We start from the raw sequence: 17,702 nt of genomic DNA on the forward strand, positions 1-17,702 counted from the left end.
TAAATGATTTTGAACTGTGCTTAGCCAGAAAAATAGAAAGGATGATTGTACAATTTTTGACAATAATAATAAAATCTCCAATGTCTCTGAACTTTACCAGATTTGGTCAATTTAATGGTATTCAATAGTTCAATTGTACCATTCAATACAATTTAATGGTATTCAATTTATTTCCCAATTTTAGCACCATGGGAAATAAAATCTTTATAGATAATTTTATGAAAGAGGAAGACAAGGCAGTTTAATGTTTAATATAAGAATAAACACAAAGGAAAAACATGGTGCTGCTGAGATTCTCTAGTGAATTCACTAGAATACTGATGAATGGGGCGGAGAAGGCCAGGGCAGATGTGCAGGTAATGGAGGATATGCCGGTGAGGGACGCAATGATGATGGTAGGAGAAAGCTACATTGTTTGAAGAAGGAGAGCATCTTTGATGATCTAGCACGGAAGACCTAATCCTGACAACAAATGTGTTGGAGATTGAGGAATCAAAAGAAAGGAATGAAATCCTTTCAAGGGGTAGGATATGAAGAAGTTGTCACAGTCGTGTACTTACCTTCATCGGGAGCAGTAGCAGTTGTGGTGGACTATTGTATTTCTGATTACCTGGCTCTGCCCCATCCTGTGTCTGTGCCTGTGGCCCATCTCTCTTTTGACCTTGTATAAAGCCTCCATCACCCTGACCCTTTCCCAGAAAGCCCGGGACACAGCACAGGATTAGGTCCCTGTCCATTGTAAATAAAAGCCCATAAATCAACGACTCAGTCTCAGCCTCTCAAGTTATTTACTGTGTGTCAATTTTATTCACAATTTTTTGTTTTTATCGCTAATAATGGACGAACTCCTGAAACTCGAAAAGCTGGAGATCGATCCACAGTTGCCTGATGCCTCAGACAGCTTCGAAGACTGGCTATGCTATTTCGAGGACTTCCTTCAAAATTCAACCAGCATCGTGGCCACCGATGGAAATAGACTGCATCTTCTCTTCTCCTGGGTTAGACCCTGAGTGTTCCCATTGATCAGGGACAACACCACATTCGTGGAAGCAATGAATATACTCAAGGGGTAATACAGGGAGAAAGTTAACGAAGTATATTCCAGACATATGCTGGCCACTCGCAGTCAGCGATCGAGCGAATCGGCAAAGAGTTCCTCCGGGCCCTGTGAGGACTCGCGCAGGAGTGCAACTTCCAGGCAGTATCAGCCACCCAAAATATGGAGAACATGATCCAGGACACCTATGTTGCAGGCATCAGGTCTGACTACATGCACCAGAGGTTATTCAAGCCGAATAAGTTAGACTTAAAAGGAGCGACTGATCTTGCAATCACTGGAGATTGCCCTCCGCAACATGAACTCTGCAAATGGGCCCACACAGGTTTGTTATCCTGGAACGCGGGTCTACAGGCCACCCGTCCACTACCACACCAGATTAACAAGCCCACCACAACCACTGTCTCCCAGGAGCACTCAAAGTGCTACTTCTGCTGCTAGGCAAAAAACCCCTGAAAAAGCTGCCCGGTGAGAGATGCGATGTACTCCAAGTGCAGGAAGAAGGGCCACTGCACAAGAGTATGGCAATCACAGCCCTTCAGCCCCAGTGCCACCGCATGCGTGGCATGGCAGCTGCCATGTTGGACACCAGCATCTTCCAGGGATGACTAAGCCGCGACATGGAGGCCGCCATCTTGGACACTGCTGATTTCTGGGGAAACACACATTGCTGCATGCGCACCGCCATCATGCCCCCAGACAGAGACTCGGTGCAGGTCAGATCACGGACCGATGCTAGCTTCAGTAGTGTTGGACCAGAACAGCCCTCACCAACTCGCCCGCTCCATGATGGACAATTCCATCAATGACCAGGTGACTAAATGCCTTTTTGATAGCAGCACTGAAAACTTTATTGATCTAGACATAGTCCAACATTACTCCCTTGAGGCTAAACCAGTTGCCAACAAAGTCACCCTAGCCTCATAGTTTCACTCCTCAGAAATCCACAGCTACACTACAGTGATGTTGAGCATGCAGGGCATGACATATAGAGACTTTAAGCTCCTCATTATGATGCAGCTCTGCACACCGATACTGTTAGGTCTAGATTTCCAGCCCTACTTAAAGAGTGTCATTATGCAATCTCCCACTACTCATGGTCAGCAACCGCAATTCCTTAACCGGCCGCTCTGTCCCCTCTTCCCCCGCTGACCAAACAGATGGGCAATCTTTCCACCCTCCACATCAACCCACCGCTGTTCGCCAATCTCACCCCCAACTGTAAGCCAGTCACTTCAAAAATCAGGCAATACAGTGAGGAGGATAAGGTGTTTATAAAGGAGGAGGTATGACGACTCCTGGATGAGGGGATTATCGAGGCGAGCACCAGCCTTTGGAGAGCTCAGGTAGTGGTGGTCAAGAATGGTGATCAACTACAGTCAAACCATTAATTGCTATATTCAGCTGGATGCGTACCCTCTCCCTCACATTGTGGATATGGTTAACCAAATCGTCCAATATTATATGTTCTCCATGATAGACCTGAAATGCGCCTACCACCAACTCCCCATCCACCCTGAGGATTGTCAGTATACAGCTTTTGAGGCGGACGGCCACCTCTACCACTTCTTCAAGGTCCCCTTCGGTGTAATCATTGGTGTTTCCATCTTCCAACGGGAGACGGACCGGATGGTAGACCAAAATAACCTGCATGCCACCTTCCCATAGCTGGATAATGTCACAATCTGTGGCCATGACCTGCAAGACCATGACACAAACCTCCAGAAATTCCTCACCACCGCCAAATGCCTCAATCTGATCTATAATAAGGATGCGTGTTTTCCACACTACCCAACTGGCAATCCTTGGCTGCGTTGTGGAGAACGGGGTCATTGGCCCCGACCCTGACCATATGAAGCCTCTGCTAGATCTCCCCCTTCCCCATAGCCTCAAGGCCCTGAGGTGGTGCCTAGAGTTCTTTTCTTATTACGCCCTGTGGGTTCCATATTATGTGGATAAAGCCCACCCTCTTATCAGTTCCACCTCCTTCCCCCTTACAAAGGAAGCATGGGCAGCCTTCTGCCGCATAAAGGAGGACATCACAAAAGCCACAACGTATGTGGTGGATGAATCTGCCCCCTTCCAGGTTAATGTGGTAAACTGTTGTATTTCTGATGACCTAGCTTCGCCCCGTCCTGTAACTGTACCTGTGGTCCCTTCTTCTTTGACCTTGCATAAAGCCTCTAACACCTTGACCCTTCCCCAGAAAGCCTGGGTCAAGGCACAGGATGAGGTCCTTGTCCATTGTGAATAAAAGCCTGTAGATCAGTGACTCAGCCTCAGCCTCTCGAGTTATTTATTGTGCGTCACCAGTTACCACTGATGATGAGAGTGAAGTAATGCGCAGGAGTAATAGCGTGCATTTGAGGGAGTGTTAAACATCAGTATAAGGGTGATGGATCTCAGACACAGGAGGAGGAAAGTCAGGGTATCAGGATCACCCATGTGGCAGTGAGCCAATGAGAAGATCAGAGGGGTTTGGCTGGGTTGTGTTTGGGGTGTTGAAGAATGCAATGTTGCATCTAATGAATAATAAAGAAAGTCGACTTCATGGTGTGCTGAAAGAAACAAGTGAGTGTATTCTTTATTTGTTTGTAAGCTGTGGTAAATCAGTGCAATTACAAGGTGTAGTCGAGGTAGCTGTGGGTGTGGTGGTTTGGATGTTGTCTATGACCATCCTGTGCTTTTCTCCACACTTTATCACCACTACCTGCACTGTCCAAGGGCTGGTGCAGAGCTCTATGATGCACTCTGCCAGAAATCGCTTAACTTCAGCCTTTTTTAAAGCTCTGTCCCTGGTACTGTATCACCTGCTCTTAGTTGCCACAGGCCTACAGTGAGGAGTGAGGTTTTCAAATGGGGAGGGGTGGGTGGGCGTGCGGTGGGACATGGAGGGTGGACAGACTGTAGGTCATGAGCAGTAGAGAGTATTTAGGTCACTGGTTGGCTTCGATCAGGGAGACAGGCAGCTGTTTCAGCATTTGGTTTTACTGACAGTGAGGGAGGTGTGGGGCATGTCATATTCCAACTGAACATTTTAAAATTGGAACTGGAAGTCAAGCCCCACCAGTATGACCAGTGCACAGAGTTGTGACACCACGAGCAATTTAAAATTCTTGTACTTAGTGCCACCCACGGTCAGTGTAGCTATGCAGCTCCCTCAGATTTCAGTCAAATGGGACTTGGAGGCCAATGAGATTTTACACTGGACTGGTGTCACTGTGAGGGAGCAGCGCTGTACAGTATCTGGGTGTATGAAGCTTTCGGTGCATCCTGTATTAAATAAGCAGTTCGTAATGAAACCATTTACCTCAATGTCCATGGGAGACTTCGCTAATTGGTGTGGGCTCCTCTGATCCAGAACAATGGATGCCAGTGTCAGTTCGTTGTCTGACTTGCTGCTACTGGATGTGTGTGTCAGCAACTTCCAAGATGTCCACCCTGAAGATGGCTGTCCCCAAGGTTCACATGTGGTCACCGCCGGAAGTGAAGCCGGAAGTAACATTGACCCTGCCTCTCATGCTCAGGCCCCTGTTGTGTTGTTTTCCACCACCAGAAGTGGGGCCAAAAGTGACGTGGTTCAAGATGGCAATGGTCGCTGTTTGTATGCGGCACTGTAAAGGGAAGGTCTAGACCTACAGATGCTTACATAGTGTCCTTCTCTTCCACCCCTGTTGTGTTGTTTTCCACAACCAGAAGCGAGGCCAGAAGTGACGTAGTTCAAGATGGCAATGGTCGCTGTTTGTATGCGGCAATGTAAGGAGAAGGTCTGGACCTACATACACTTGCATAGCGTCCTTTTCTTCCACTTCTGGTGGGGTAGTTCTTTTGCAGGTGTTTTGTCTGGCTGCAGTGATAGTACTTTCGGTGCTTGGCGATGGCAGCTGATGTTTGGGACCCATGTCCCAAGATGGCAGTGCCCAAACTCCCCATGTAGCCACCACAATGCCAGTGGAGTAAGCCTCTGCATTCCAAGATGGCAGTGCCCAAACTCCCCATGTAGCCACCGCACTGCCAGTGGAGTAAGCCTCTGCATTCAGTTGGGCCGTCTCTAGTGCCTTTGCGAGATCAGCCTCATCCTTCAGAGTCCAATCGCCCTTCTCCAAGAGCCTTTGTCTGATATAATCAAATCTGAGACCACCCATACAGGCTGTATAACGTTGGTGCAGCCACAAGCTCTCCTCAGCTCCCGCAAAGCTCAAATGTATTAGTTTACGGACTCACTAGGTGCTTGTCGACAGCTACCCAGGAGGTATCTAGTGTAGATGACATTCTTCAGGGCCAGATATTACTTCTGCAGGAGCCCCATTACATTTGAATAAGTCTCAGAGTCTAATCATCTGGAAGAGACGATGGCTGAACTGAGCAAACAGCAGGTCTCTCTTCCCGAATGTTGTGTCGCCTCATAAAAATGTTCAGGAAATGCAGCCACTGATCAAATTTTACAGAGGCCCCTGGATCCTTGGGCTCAGTTTCCAGCTTCTCCGCTCGAATAGCCTTTTCCATGGCACTTAGGTATAGTGATTAAATTGTAGCACTATCAATTAGACCTGACAGACCAAAAGTTGAGATTAATAGGTTTTCATCATTATAAACTTACAGTCACCGTTGGCCCAATTCCAAGGAGGTGTTGAAGGAGGGGATAGGGTGATACCACCTTTATTAGGAATCCTGAAAGGGGAGGAGTTACAGTATCAGGGCGGTCCAACCAGTTCAATTGTAATACAGTGTTCCGCCACACCCAAGGTTGATCGTCCTCAGGAAAACATGAAATTACTTCAATATACTCTTACACGACAGGCATTACCTGCAGTGTATGCGCTGATGATTTACAATGTTCTACTCATTTATTCCTTTGGCATGATGCTGTTCACAAACCATTTCAGCCCGTTTACGATGGTCCTTTTCAGGCCTTACCATGCCACCTGAAGACTTGTGGTCGACAGGAATGGAAAAGCTGACACTGTTCCCATTGACAGGCTGAAGCCAGCGTATGTCGATGCTCCATATTCTGCATCGGAGCCAGAGTCAGAGGACCAGTTGCATCCTTGCCAGTTGGACCGTGCATCACCTGTCTTGCACTATTGTACAACGTCGAGCTGACCTGTTGGCCCTCTGGACTGTTATGTAGTGGGACAGTTCCAATCAGTTGCCTCCTTGCATGGCTCAGAGGCTGGTGGAGGGCCTGTTGCAATTGTGTACTTGTCTGCATCAGGAGTGGTGCTGGTTGTCGCTGATGACATAAGCGATGTAGTCGAGGTAGCTGTGGGTCTTGATGGGTTTGTAGGTGCCTGTCAAGAATCTGTCTCTCAAGATGGAGACAGAGAGATCAAGGAAAGGGAGTGTGTTGCTAGAGATGGACCAAATTAATTTGAGTTTGGGGTGGAAGTTGGCAGCAAAGTGGGGTCAACAAGATCATCATGGGTATATGGGACAGCATCAAAGTAGTTGTCGATGTAGTGGAGGAAGTGCTGAGGGGCCTTGCAAATGTAGGCTTGTAGCATGGATTGCTCTATGTAGCCAACAAAAAGGCAGGCACAGCTAGGGCCCATGTGAGTGCCCATGGCTACCTCTTTGACCTGGAGAAAATTGGATGAGTCAAAGGGGAAGTTATTGAGTGTGAGGACAAGTTCTGCCAACCAGAGGAGGGTGGTGGTGGATGTGGAACTGGTTGGGTCTGTGGTCAAGGAAGAAACAAAGGGCTTTGAGGCCTTTAGTGATTGAATGTCCATGGTAAACATGAGGTGATTGAGTTCAGGGAACTGGAAATTGTTGAAATGATGGAGGGCATCTGAAGGGTCCCGGATGTAAGCGGGAAAGGACTAGATAGGGGGACAAAACGGAGTCAAGGTAAGCAAATAGCACCATGAATGTATTTTTTAAAATATTTAATGTATTTTTTAAAAATTAGACATACTGCATGGTAATAGGTCCATGAGCCTGTGCCAGCCAAATACTCCAATTAACAGACACCAGTACAATTTTTTTGATGAGTGGGAGGAAACCTGAGCACCTGGTGTAAATCCATGCAGGCAAAGAGAGAACATACAAACTCCTTATAGACAGTGCCATATTCAAACCTGGGTCGTTGGCACTGTAACAGGTGTGGTAAAAGATTGGGAAGTAAAAGATGAAATGGAAATTGAACAAATTTAGAACTGGATTTGAAATAAAGGTGAGAGTGGAGAGGGACAAAGTGTATAATAGGGCAGGTGAAAGAGTGAGAGATCATCAAGATGAAACATTCCATGAGCTCTTTATCCTTAATAACATAAGGAAGAGAACATAGTTTGAATAGGCCATACAGGTATCTGATGACTAGCTCAGCCAAGGCTACAGCAGCCACTGTTGAAGTTAACTCCATTGTATCTAATATTTTATCTTGTAAGAGCATTTGAAGATTGGGGGACTGAAATTGTTAAGGTTTAAGAGCAGCATGGTATAAAATTTTGTGTAAACTAAGGAAAAATTGAGAGATGGAATTCACAAACCAGCAATAATGAACTGCTCATCTATAAAACAATATAGTCACTTTTGTCTATTTTACACTGTGATTGAAAGAGAATGTAAACCCCTTTAATTTACAAAGCAACAATAAATAGAATCTGAAAGCTAGAGTCCAACTATCTAATTTGATGCTCAAAGGGTATGAGGCTAAAGATTTAAAGAAACTTCAGATCAATAAAGTGCACTTGGTCCAATACTGCAGTTGTCATAACAGTCAATATTTTGATATAATGAAATTGTATAAGCAATCTTGTGTAACCATTAGACAATAAAGAACACTTAGCACAGAAGAACATCTGGCCAAAGCAGTGATGGCTATCAGATTCCTTCCTGACTGCAGTTTGACAAAGCATTGCACTTCAATCAACTGTTAAAGATGAGCTCAGAGTTCTGTCATATTTAATAAACAAGACAATTATATTTTTCTGTGGCTTCCTTTCTAAAAGTTTCATCCAAAACAATTCACCCATAGTATAGCATAAAGATGACAAATGGCCTGCTTATAAAATGTTGTATTTGTTGATTTTCTTTGGCATTAGACTTGTGATTTGATAGTGTAATTGCCTTGCTGAAACAGTTTATTTTTGCCTGTGGTACTAACTCCCAGCTGACCAAAATGTAATTGTAGCTACAGCCTCCAATCATTACTGCAGGAATGGGTTTGTCTTTGCATTCATAATTAATAGCAATCAGGATTGCACAGGCATCGTACTATGCAACAAAGTCTCTCAGAGCTCGCTGAAGATTCAGAAAGATGCACAGAAATATATAGAAACTGGAACTATTTTTTGAGCAGAAAATGAACTGGGGTAGGTATATACACACTGTGGCTACAACAGCAGACCAGAGACTAGGAATCCTGCAGTGAGCAACTCACTTCCCAATTTCCCAAAGCCTGTCCACCATCTACAAGGCTCAAGTCATGAGTGTGATGGAATATTTTCGATTTGCCTTGATGTGCAGCTTCAACAAAAATCAAAACTCCTAACACCACACAGGACATAGGATTCCACTTGATAGGCACCCCATTTACAGTCACCCATTCTGACACCAACACACTGTAGAAGCAGTTTGGAACATCTACAGGATGCATTGCAACAATTCATCAAGGCTCCTTAGACAGTACCTTCCAAACCCAAAACCTCTTCCAGCTGGAAGGAAGAGGGCAGCCACAGTGTGGGAACATCACCTCTCCAAGCCACACACCATCCTGATTTTGAAATATATCACTGCTGCAAAGTCAAAATATAGGAACTCCCTCCTTTCGAATATTGTTACCTCAAGCACTGCAGTAGTTTCAGAAGTCAGCTCACTATCACCTGCTCAAGGGAAATCAGAGGTGGACAATTGAATGCTGGCTAAGCCCATGAGGTCCGCATCATTAAATGAATATAAAAAAGGCTTCTGCCTGATTAAAAAATCTGAAATATACATGCAAAGAAGATCTTTAATGATCCACATGCTATCACAAAAACCAGTATATTGGAATTGTCATCGCCATCCTCAAGCGAAACCTCCCCCTTCCTTTCCCTTCCCCCACTTATTCAGGTGCCTGTCTACATTTTGCTCACACCTTGATGAAGGCCTCAGGCCTGAAATATTGGCTATATATCTATCTTTGCCTTATAAAGTACACTTTGTGGCCTGCTGAGTTTCTCCAGCATTAAGTTTTTACTACAATCACCACATCTGCAGATTTTTGTGTTTCATTTACCCTATCCTGCAATATTCAGCAAAACATTTATCAAGATCTATGGTAGTATGGTACATGCTGCATAGCTTAGCCATGATGAAAAAGCAACAAGGTATGAGTAAAAAGCAGACAGACGCCTGAATTAAAAGAAAGGGACGGGGGAGGAGTGCAGACCAACAGACAAAAGGTGTTAGTTGGATATGGATAAGGGGACAGGAGAGAGGAAAAGTGAGGATTCAATGGTGGGTGGAGGGGGTTTGGCTCTGTGAATGGGGGAAAGGAGACAGAGTGAAAAGGGGAGAGAGAGAAAGAGAGAGACAGACAGAGAGCCAGCCAGAAGGCCTTTTAATAGTTAAAAAAAATGAATGTAAAGGCAGATATTCTCTGCCTTTATATCACTTAACTTATCTTGTTGAAAGCTAAAAGGGCGGATTCATGAGGTGAACTCCGATCCGCCTCGAGGGGTACAATCAGATGTGGAGCGAGTCTCTCCACCTCCTCTATGAAAGCAATGCCATTGAAAGTGGCACTGAAGGTGCGGGCTGATGCGATGCCATCAGCCCGCAACCTAGGAATGGGATTTTTAAAATCCCGTATGCCATAATATAGCGAATTAAGTTGTGCAGGAGATCTGCCTGAGTCCTGAGACTGCTTGAACAGATCTCTACCAGCTCTTTTACCTGGTCTTCGGTCCCCATTTCAGGTATAGACCGCATTCCCTTCTCAGTGACAATGGGCACCGCTACAGCACCACTCGCCCTGCCTTCCTCAGCTCCAAAAGATGGCTCCCAATGCTGCTCAGTAAGAAAGCAATGCTGGATCAGCTTTATAGGCCTTCTCCATAAAAAGGTAAATTCAATTTTTTTTTCATTTAGCTGCCTTCAAGGCGGCATTGCACCATAAAAAATCCGAGAGAAAGAGAAAGAGACAGAGCAAAAAGAAAGGAGACACAGAGATGGAGGGGGTAATGGAAAACAGGAAAGTCGATGTTAATGCCATCCGTTTGGAGGGTAACCAGATGAAATATGAGTTGATCCTCTAATTTATGGGTGGTGTTACTCAGGCAGTGCATGAGACCATGGACAGACACGTCAGCAAGGAATGGGGCGGGAATTGAAATGGATGGCCACTGGGGGGTCAATGAAGCAGTCTCCCATTCTGCATCCAGTCTCACTGATGCAGAGGAGAGCACAACAGGAGCACTGGTTACAGTAGGTGACCTGTCGATTCACAAGTGAAGTGTTGATTTCCTTGGAAGGACTGTTTTGGGTCCAAAATGGTGATGAGGGAAGAGGTATGGGTGCAAATGCAGCTCCTAATGTGGTCATAGGAATAAATGCTAAGGGGGCAAATGGTGGGAAGGGAGGAGTGCATGAGGGAGTCACTGGGGAGTGGTCTCTGCAGAAGGTGGAGAGAGGAGGAGAAGGGAAGACATGTTTGGTGATGGGATCACGTAGTAGGTGATGGAAATGGCAGCGGAGGATATGTTGGATCCAGAGGCTGGTAGTGTGGTAGGGGAGGATAAGGGGAATCCTGTTCTTGTTGCATGTGGGGGCGGAGGGGCCCAGGGCTGGTGCAGAAGAATGGAGGATATGAGGGTGTGGGCCGAGATGATGGTGGTGGGAGGGGAAGCCACATTTTCTGTAGAAGCAGGACATCTTGGATGATCTTGCATGAAAGACATCGTCCAGGGATCAGATACGATGGAGACGGAGGAATTGAGAGAAAGCAATGGGTTCCTACAGGGGACAGGATGTGAAGAGGTGTAGTTGAGGCAGTTATGGGAGTTGGTGGGTTTGTAAAAGGTTTCGATTGAGAGTTTGTTTCTCGAGATGGAGACAGAGAGATTGATAAAAGGGAGAGTGTTGCTTCCTGTGGTAATTCAACTTGGGTGGTGGGACATTGCTGACCTACAGTGGAAGCGATTGCAGATAATATCAACAGTTTTGGGTCAAATCCATACTGTCTTGGCCTGAGCTGAGTAGGGTGTCTGGCTGCTGGCATACTCCTTAAAAGTAGTAATTTTGTAAATCACTGATTCAAGTTAGTTAATGTTGTTTAAAGCCAGACTGAAAATCTTAAAGAATAGGTGCATTATGGTTACAACATGAGGCAAAATTGAACAGCCTGCTTGATGAGTTTACTATCCCCCTCTCTAAACATTTAATCCCTTTACCACTGGTGCACGGTGACTGCAGTGCACTTCGGCTATAATATGCACTCACTTACTCACCTACACTGCTCTAATAACATTTCCAAACTGGCAACTTTTATCAAATAAGTACAACAGTAGTAGTACATGCCAATTGGTTTCATGCACTGCTCTATAAACCATATTCCCATTACTTGCCTACTAATAATCTCTCAGTTAAGACTAGCATCTAATCTTTGGATGATCCACCACATCTTCACATGCTTAGCTCTGTTACAAATGTAACTTTTACCTCTTACAGCTTGCAAGTATTCAGCTGTTACAGGCATGTAATCCAAATACATGCATCCCTGCTTTCTTACAAGAAAAAGTAGCGCATGACTATTACAGCAGTAACAAACTGGCAGGGAAATTTGGTTTCACCAGCGGACTCACCATACCTTGATTGGAATTTATGATGTGTCTTGAGACAAACTCTTTCATATGGATGGTTTGGTTAAATTCGCCCTTTTTTCACAACAAACTTCAATCTCATTTCTCAAGCTCTTCCAATTTTCAAGCCATACATGATGAAACTATATCCTGGTCACTTTGTATCCACACACTAGAGCACCTCGACGCAATATCCTTTTGATCTTTCACATAGCTGAGAAATCCAACCTGAGCAGGCAGTGGTTCAATGAGGATAGAGTATGGAGGCAAAAGGATAATGGATGTTTTGGGTTGAGACCCTGCATCAGGACTAATGGCAGCTAATTGCAAAATATGGCCGAGCATTGGAGCAATAAGGCATAAAAAAACAGTTTGCATTTGGTGGTCATAGAAACTATGATATTAATTATGAAATTCAAGCCCAGCCTGCATCTCTTCAAATTGGCTTAAGGTATTTTCATGTCAAGATCCCAGACTTGTAGTTTCCATTAAAAGCCCTAAAAACTGAAGGATACATGAGGTTTCCCTGGAATTTTTGATCTTGTACTTGCTTCTCCCCATTTAGATTGTTTAAAATTAGAGATACAAGATAAAAGTGTGAAATGCAGACTGCAGTTATATTTCAATAACATTAGGATTAAGAACAGATAAGCATAATAATTTTGAATATTAAATAAAGAAGATGAATAAGAACATTGTTTATTAGGTGTGCAAGGGTTTGGAGTAATGCTTCAAATTTCACCCTATCTCATACTCTCACAATGTTATTTAGTCTACAAAATAAGATGTAGGATCTCTTATTTTCAAATCAATTGCAATATTAATCAGTAATAAAAATCTGCAATGTTCACTGTTCAATGTAGAATCTATGTTAAATGCTAATGTTGATATTTCATTATGTTACTCTTGTTCCTGGGCTATTTTTCATGAAAGCCTGTTGGAGCACTCCATGCTGCAAGCTTACACAGCCAAATCACTCAACTCTTCCTCCTCTATATTGATGACTAGATTGGTGCTGCCTCATGCACCCGCAATGAGCTTGTGAACTTCATTCACTTTGCTGCTTTCACCTCAACTTCAAATCCACTTGGTTCATCTCTGGCAACACTCTCCCCTTTCTTGATCTCTGTCTCCATCTCAGGAGACAAGCTATCCACAGGCACTTTTTATAAACCTACTAACTCCCGCAGCTACCTTGACTACACTTCTTCACACCCAGTCCTGTTCTCAAGGTGAGGTCTTCCAGTCCAGATCATCTGAAATGTTCTCCTTCTTCCAAAAACATGGCTTTCCTTCCACCACCATCAATTCAGCCCTTGCACAAATCTCCTCCATTTCCCACTCATCTGACCTGGCCCCCTCTGCCCCCAGACCCAACAAAAATAGGATTCCCCTTAACCTCACCTATCACCTAACTAGCCTCCACATCCAACACATTATCCCCCACACCTTCAACATGATCCCTCCACCAGACACATCCTCCCCCTCCTCCGCTCTCCACCTTCCATAGAGACCGCTCCTTCCATGACTCCCTCACCCACTCATCCTTTCCCATTATTCGTCCCCTTGGCACCTTCATTTGTAGCCGCAGGAAGTGCTACACTAGCGCCCACACCTCCTCCCTTATTCCATTCAGGGCCCAAAACAGTCCTTCCAAGTGAAGCAACATGTCACTTGTGTATCTGTGGGAGTCATCTACTGCAGCTGGTGCTCCCGTTGTGGTCTTCCTTACATCAGAGAGACTGGATGCAGACTGGGAAATTGCTTCACTGACCACCTTCACCCTGACCAAATCAGTGACAGAGATCACCCAGTGGCCAACCATTTCAATTCTGTGCCCCTCTCCAATGCTGACGTATCTGTCCGAGGCCTTGTATACAGTCAAACCAAGACCACCTGTAAATTGGAGGAGCACACCTAATTTTCTGTCCTTGCACTGTCCAACCAGATGCCATTAACGTTGACTTCTTTGGTTTCTGTGAGCCTATTCCCCATTCTCCCTCTCTTCCCCATCCCTCTGTCTTCTTTCCTCCAGCTCTCCATCCCTTTCTTTTTCTCTCCATTTGGAGAGCCACCAACCCCCTTCTCCTGTTTGTTGGTGCACCCTCCCTCCCTTATCCACCTATTACCATCTGCCTATGGGACTATGCTCCTACCCCTACTCCTCCCCAACCATTTTGTTCAGATGCCTGTCTGTATTTTGTTCATACCTTGATGAAAAGTTCAAGCCTGAAATGTTAGTTATGTATTAAAATTAATTTCAAGGCAACAGCAAAGGAAAAGGTAGGAGCAGCTACAACAAAACCCAGTGCAGAAGAATCCACCGTTCTCAACTTTAAACGGCCCGTTAAAGAGCTGATGGTGGATTATTTTAAAATCTTGTGACCATGGGGTCTGGGCCCAAGATGGCGTACTAGGGTTTGCAGACTTCAGAGACACAAAACACTGACACAGGGCACCAGAAAATGGGGAGATCACCCCCTGTTGAGAAGGAGAAGCAGAGGAGACAACCTATGGGATGGTGACAATGGCAAGGGTCTGAGCGTTGGCCATCAAGGGGCTCTGAGGCTAAAGAACACACAAACGGCAGGCTGTTGGTGACTTGAGGCGAGCAACCCATGAAGGCTATGGGCTGCTGGCATCTGCGGTCAAGCAGCTCACAACAGGCTGCAATCTACTGCAGACTGGCTGAATGGCTACCAGGTACCGGAACCGAGACGCAAGAGATGCTGAGGGTGCTGGAGGGTTCCTGATCGTGTCAGAAGTTTGCATCTGGAGCTCGGGTTGCCGGTGGTTGGACTAAAGGCTGTGTGGCTGCAGAGCATGCTGGAGCGGTGGAGTTGAATCCATGGGCAATCAATGATTTTGCGGAGACACTTTTCTGCTTCTCTTTATCTGATTGTAAGAGGTGCTGGGAAATTTCTACTGATAGTGAATTTTTGTTTGCCTTATGTTAGACTAAAGGAAATTTTGTGTACTATCACATTTTGTTTTATTACATCACAATAAAATAATCTTGAATTCTACATTAAGTTCCAGGCAAACACTTGGTATAACCAATTTTGGCATAAATGTATCTGCTTCCATGCTAAAGATGGCTTTTGCCATACCTTTCCCATATTAAATGGGTCCAAGTATACACAGAAGAAATACTGGAGACTTTCTGTGGTAGCTTGTTCAACCTGGGCAATACAAGTGAGATGGCATTTTGCGGCAAGTAGTACACTTTGTAGCAGTGATCTATAATGCATCGCAAGAGATTTGATTTATTTATAATTGTATAATAATTTTGGTGATAAAAGTCAAAGATCTGGTGAAGAAAACAAGGTTTTTATATTACCATATTGATACATAGTTAATTTCAATGTAAAAATGTATTGTTTAATATGGTATCATCAATAACTTCTGGAAGAATGCCACTGATGATTGGCTCCTCTTAAGTTCTTAGGAGGTATTTATGAAGTGAATCCAATATTTTCAGTGGATGGCAGTGTGTCTTGAGAGTTGATATTTAAGATTTTAACACAAAATAACTTTGTTATTTTTATGATCCACCAGTGACTCTTTTTTTTCAGCATGTGATATTTGGAGCTTCTGAATATGAGCTTCTTCTCTTCCTTTCTCTATTCTTTCCTTCTCTTGACTGGCTTCTCCCTTTCATCCATTTTCAATATTCAGTTTAGTATTGTCTTAATTGGCAATTCACAGCAGCAAGGTGGCACTGGACAGGGGTAACCCAAAAGGATTCATGTACCCATCTGTGCAATGTGAATACTGGCTACTCCCCTGACCGTCTTAAAAAAAACTACCATTTTCCTTCTCTAAATAATGCAATTGCTTGCACTATTACAGTAAATTTATCATAATGGTGCAATAACATTAAAACTAATGTTCAATTCACGATGATTTTGGAAAATGATCTTATAAAAACTTAAAAGAAAATTATTTCAGTTTTGAACATTTCTGGACTAAAGTGTAATGGTAATTTCTGAGAATTTCACATTTGCAGGGCCAGAATATCTAATTTCAGAATATAATATACACTTTACCCGAACTAGTTATTTCCTTCCTTTCAAACTAAATATCATAGAAATTTCACAATTGGAAGAAGCGCAAGAAAATATTCAACAAAATTCACTGCTGGGAGAGAAGTTCAGAATAATTGGGCAGCATGTTTTGTATAACTATAATATAAAATGCTTCAAATCACTACTAGAAATATTCTAAGATACTAGGCATCACTTAATGAATTTGTGTAAGAAAAGTAGGAAAGTTAACATTTGGATTTTTTTTATTTAAAAATGTTGATTTTTACTCTCCCAAAATAGCTTGTGGACTTTAAACCTTTAATTTGTTATTGATTGTGCTAATTATGTGAAGAGAATGATCAGGATACTGCAGGGATTTATAGGCACACAGCTTGGCAGGTTAGATCTTAACTAGAGCTCCTCACTAAATAATTGATTGAGAAATGTATCCTGGCTACCTAAAATATTTGATTGTAAAGTTCACACCTTTGCATCTAATATAACCATGCATAGTACCTCATTTCACATTCTCAACTCAGTATTTGTTTTTGTTATTGAGGAAGCAGTGGGATGTATACTTTGTGGTTCGACATGATATAATGCAGTATTGACTATCTTTACCAAGGCAGATTTTTATGAGAGCTTTTTTCCTCAACATCTGTTTCCAGGACATTTGGTTGACTGACAGTGCATTAATTCTGTCAGCAATTTCCAACTAAGCATCCAGGTCATTGCTTTGGGTGTGCCCCCTTCCTGCAGGATGTGTGCACCCTTCCCTCATCATCTCAACAGCCAAAGGAAGCAAACTTTCTTAAATCCAGTACCTGCAGAGGATCTTCAAAAATTCTCTAGATAATAGAGCAAGCCCTCAGAATATTTATACAAGCCCTATTATGTATTAGATGATCCACTGTCCACATTGCCCCAATCTAGTCCCACTAAATTACACCTGTGGTGAGAAAAGAATTTCAGGAGGCCAAATGTTAAAGATCTATATGACTTATTAATATTTCGTTCAATGCATATTATCTTTAATGTTACTGAAAAATTAGCCCTCACACATCTTTGATTCCGCTTCCAATTTTTTAAAAACTTTGGCTGATATGAAGTTACAATATGGAGAGATTGCCTGTTCCACATTGGGAAACCAGTTTACACTGAGATAAGAAAATGAGGTGAAAATGGTGATTTTGAAGAAGTTAACTAGTTTTCCTGGATCAGTAGCATAAAGTAGATCAAATACCCTATGTGACAGCTCTCAGATGCAGTGTTACAATGGACATTTATTTTTAATTTTTTTTATCATTCTCTAATCATAAGCTTTAAATTAAAAATAATTAGCTATTTCTGTGGCATATAGTGAAAAATCAGCTTCACAAAAACAGTTGGGATTCATTTATAATTTCTGCTTTTATGAAGGAAGATACATTGTGGTTTCCAGAAGCAATTCTCTTGTAAGCTTTTTACCTTGCGTTTAAAATACTGAAAATGTAATACTCTACTCTTATATTTGTCTTAGAACCACAGAACAATTACAGCATAGAAACAGACTACCTCTGCCCTTCTAGACTGGGCCGAACCATATTTTTCCTAGTCCCACTGACCTGCATATAGTCCTCTCATCCACGTGCCTATCAAATTCTTCTTAAATGTTAAAATTGCACCTGCTTTCACCACTTCAGCTGGAAGCTCATTCCACATTCCCACCACTCTCAGTGAGAAGTTTCCCCTCATGTTTCCTCTAAACTTTCCCCTTTCACTTTTAACCCATGTCCTCTATTTTATATTTCATCTACCCTCAGTGGAAAAAGCCTATCAACATTTATTCTGTCT

Source organism: Narcine bancroftii, chromosome 7 (assembly GCF_036971445.1).
Source record: "Narcine bancroftii isolate sNarBan1 chromosome 7, sNarBan1.hap1, whole genome shotgun sequence".
NCBI lineage: Eukaryota > Metazoa > Chordata > Chondrichthyes > Torpediniformes > Narcinidae > Narcine > Narcine bancroftii.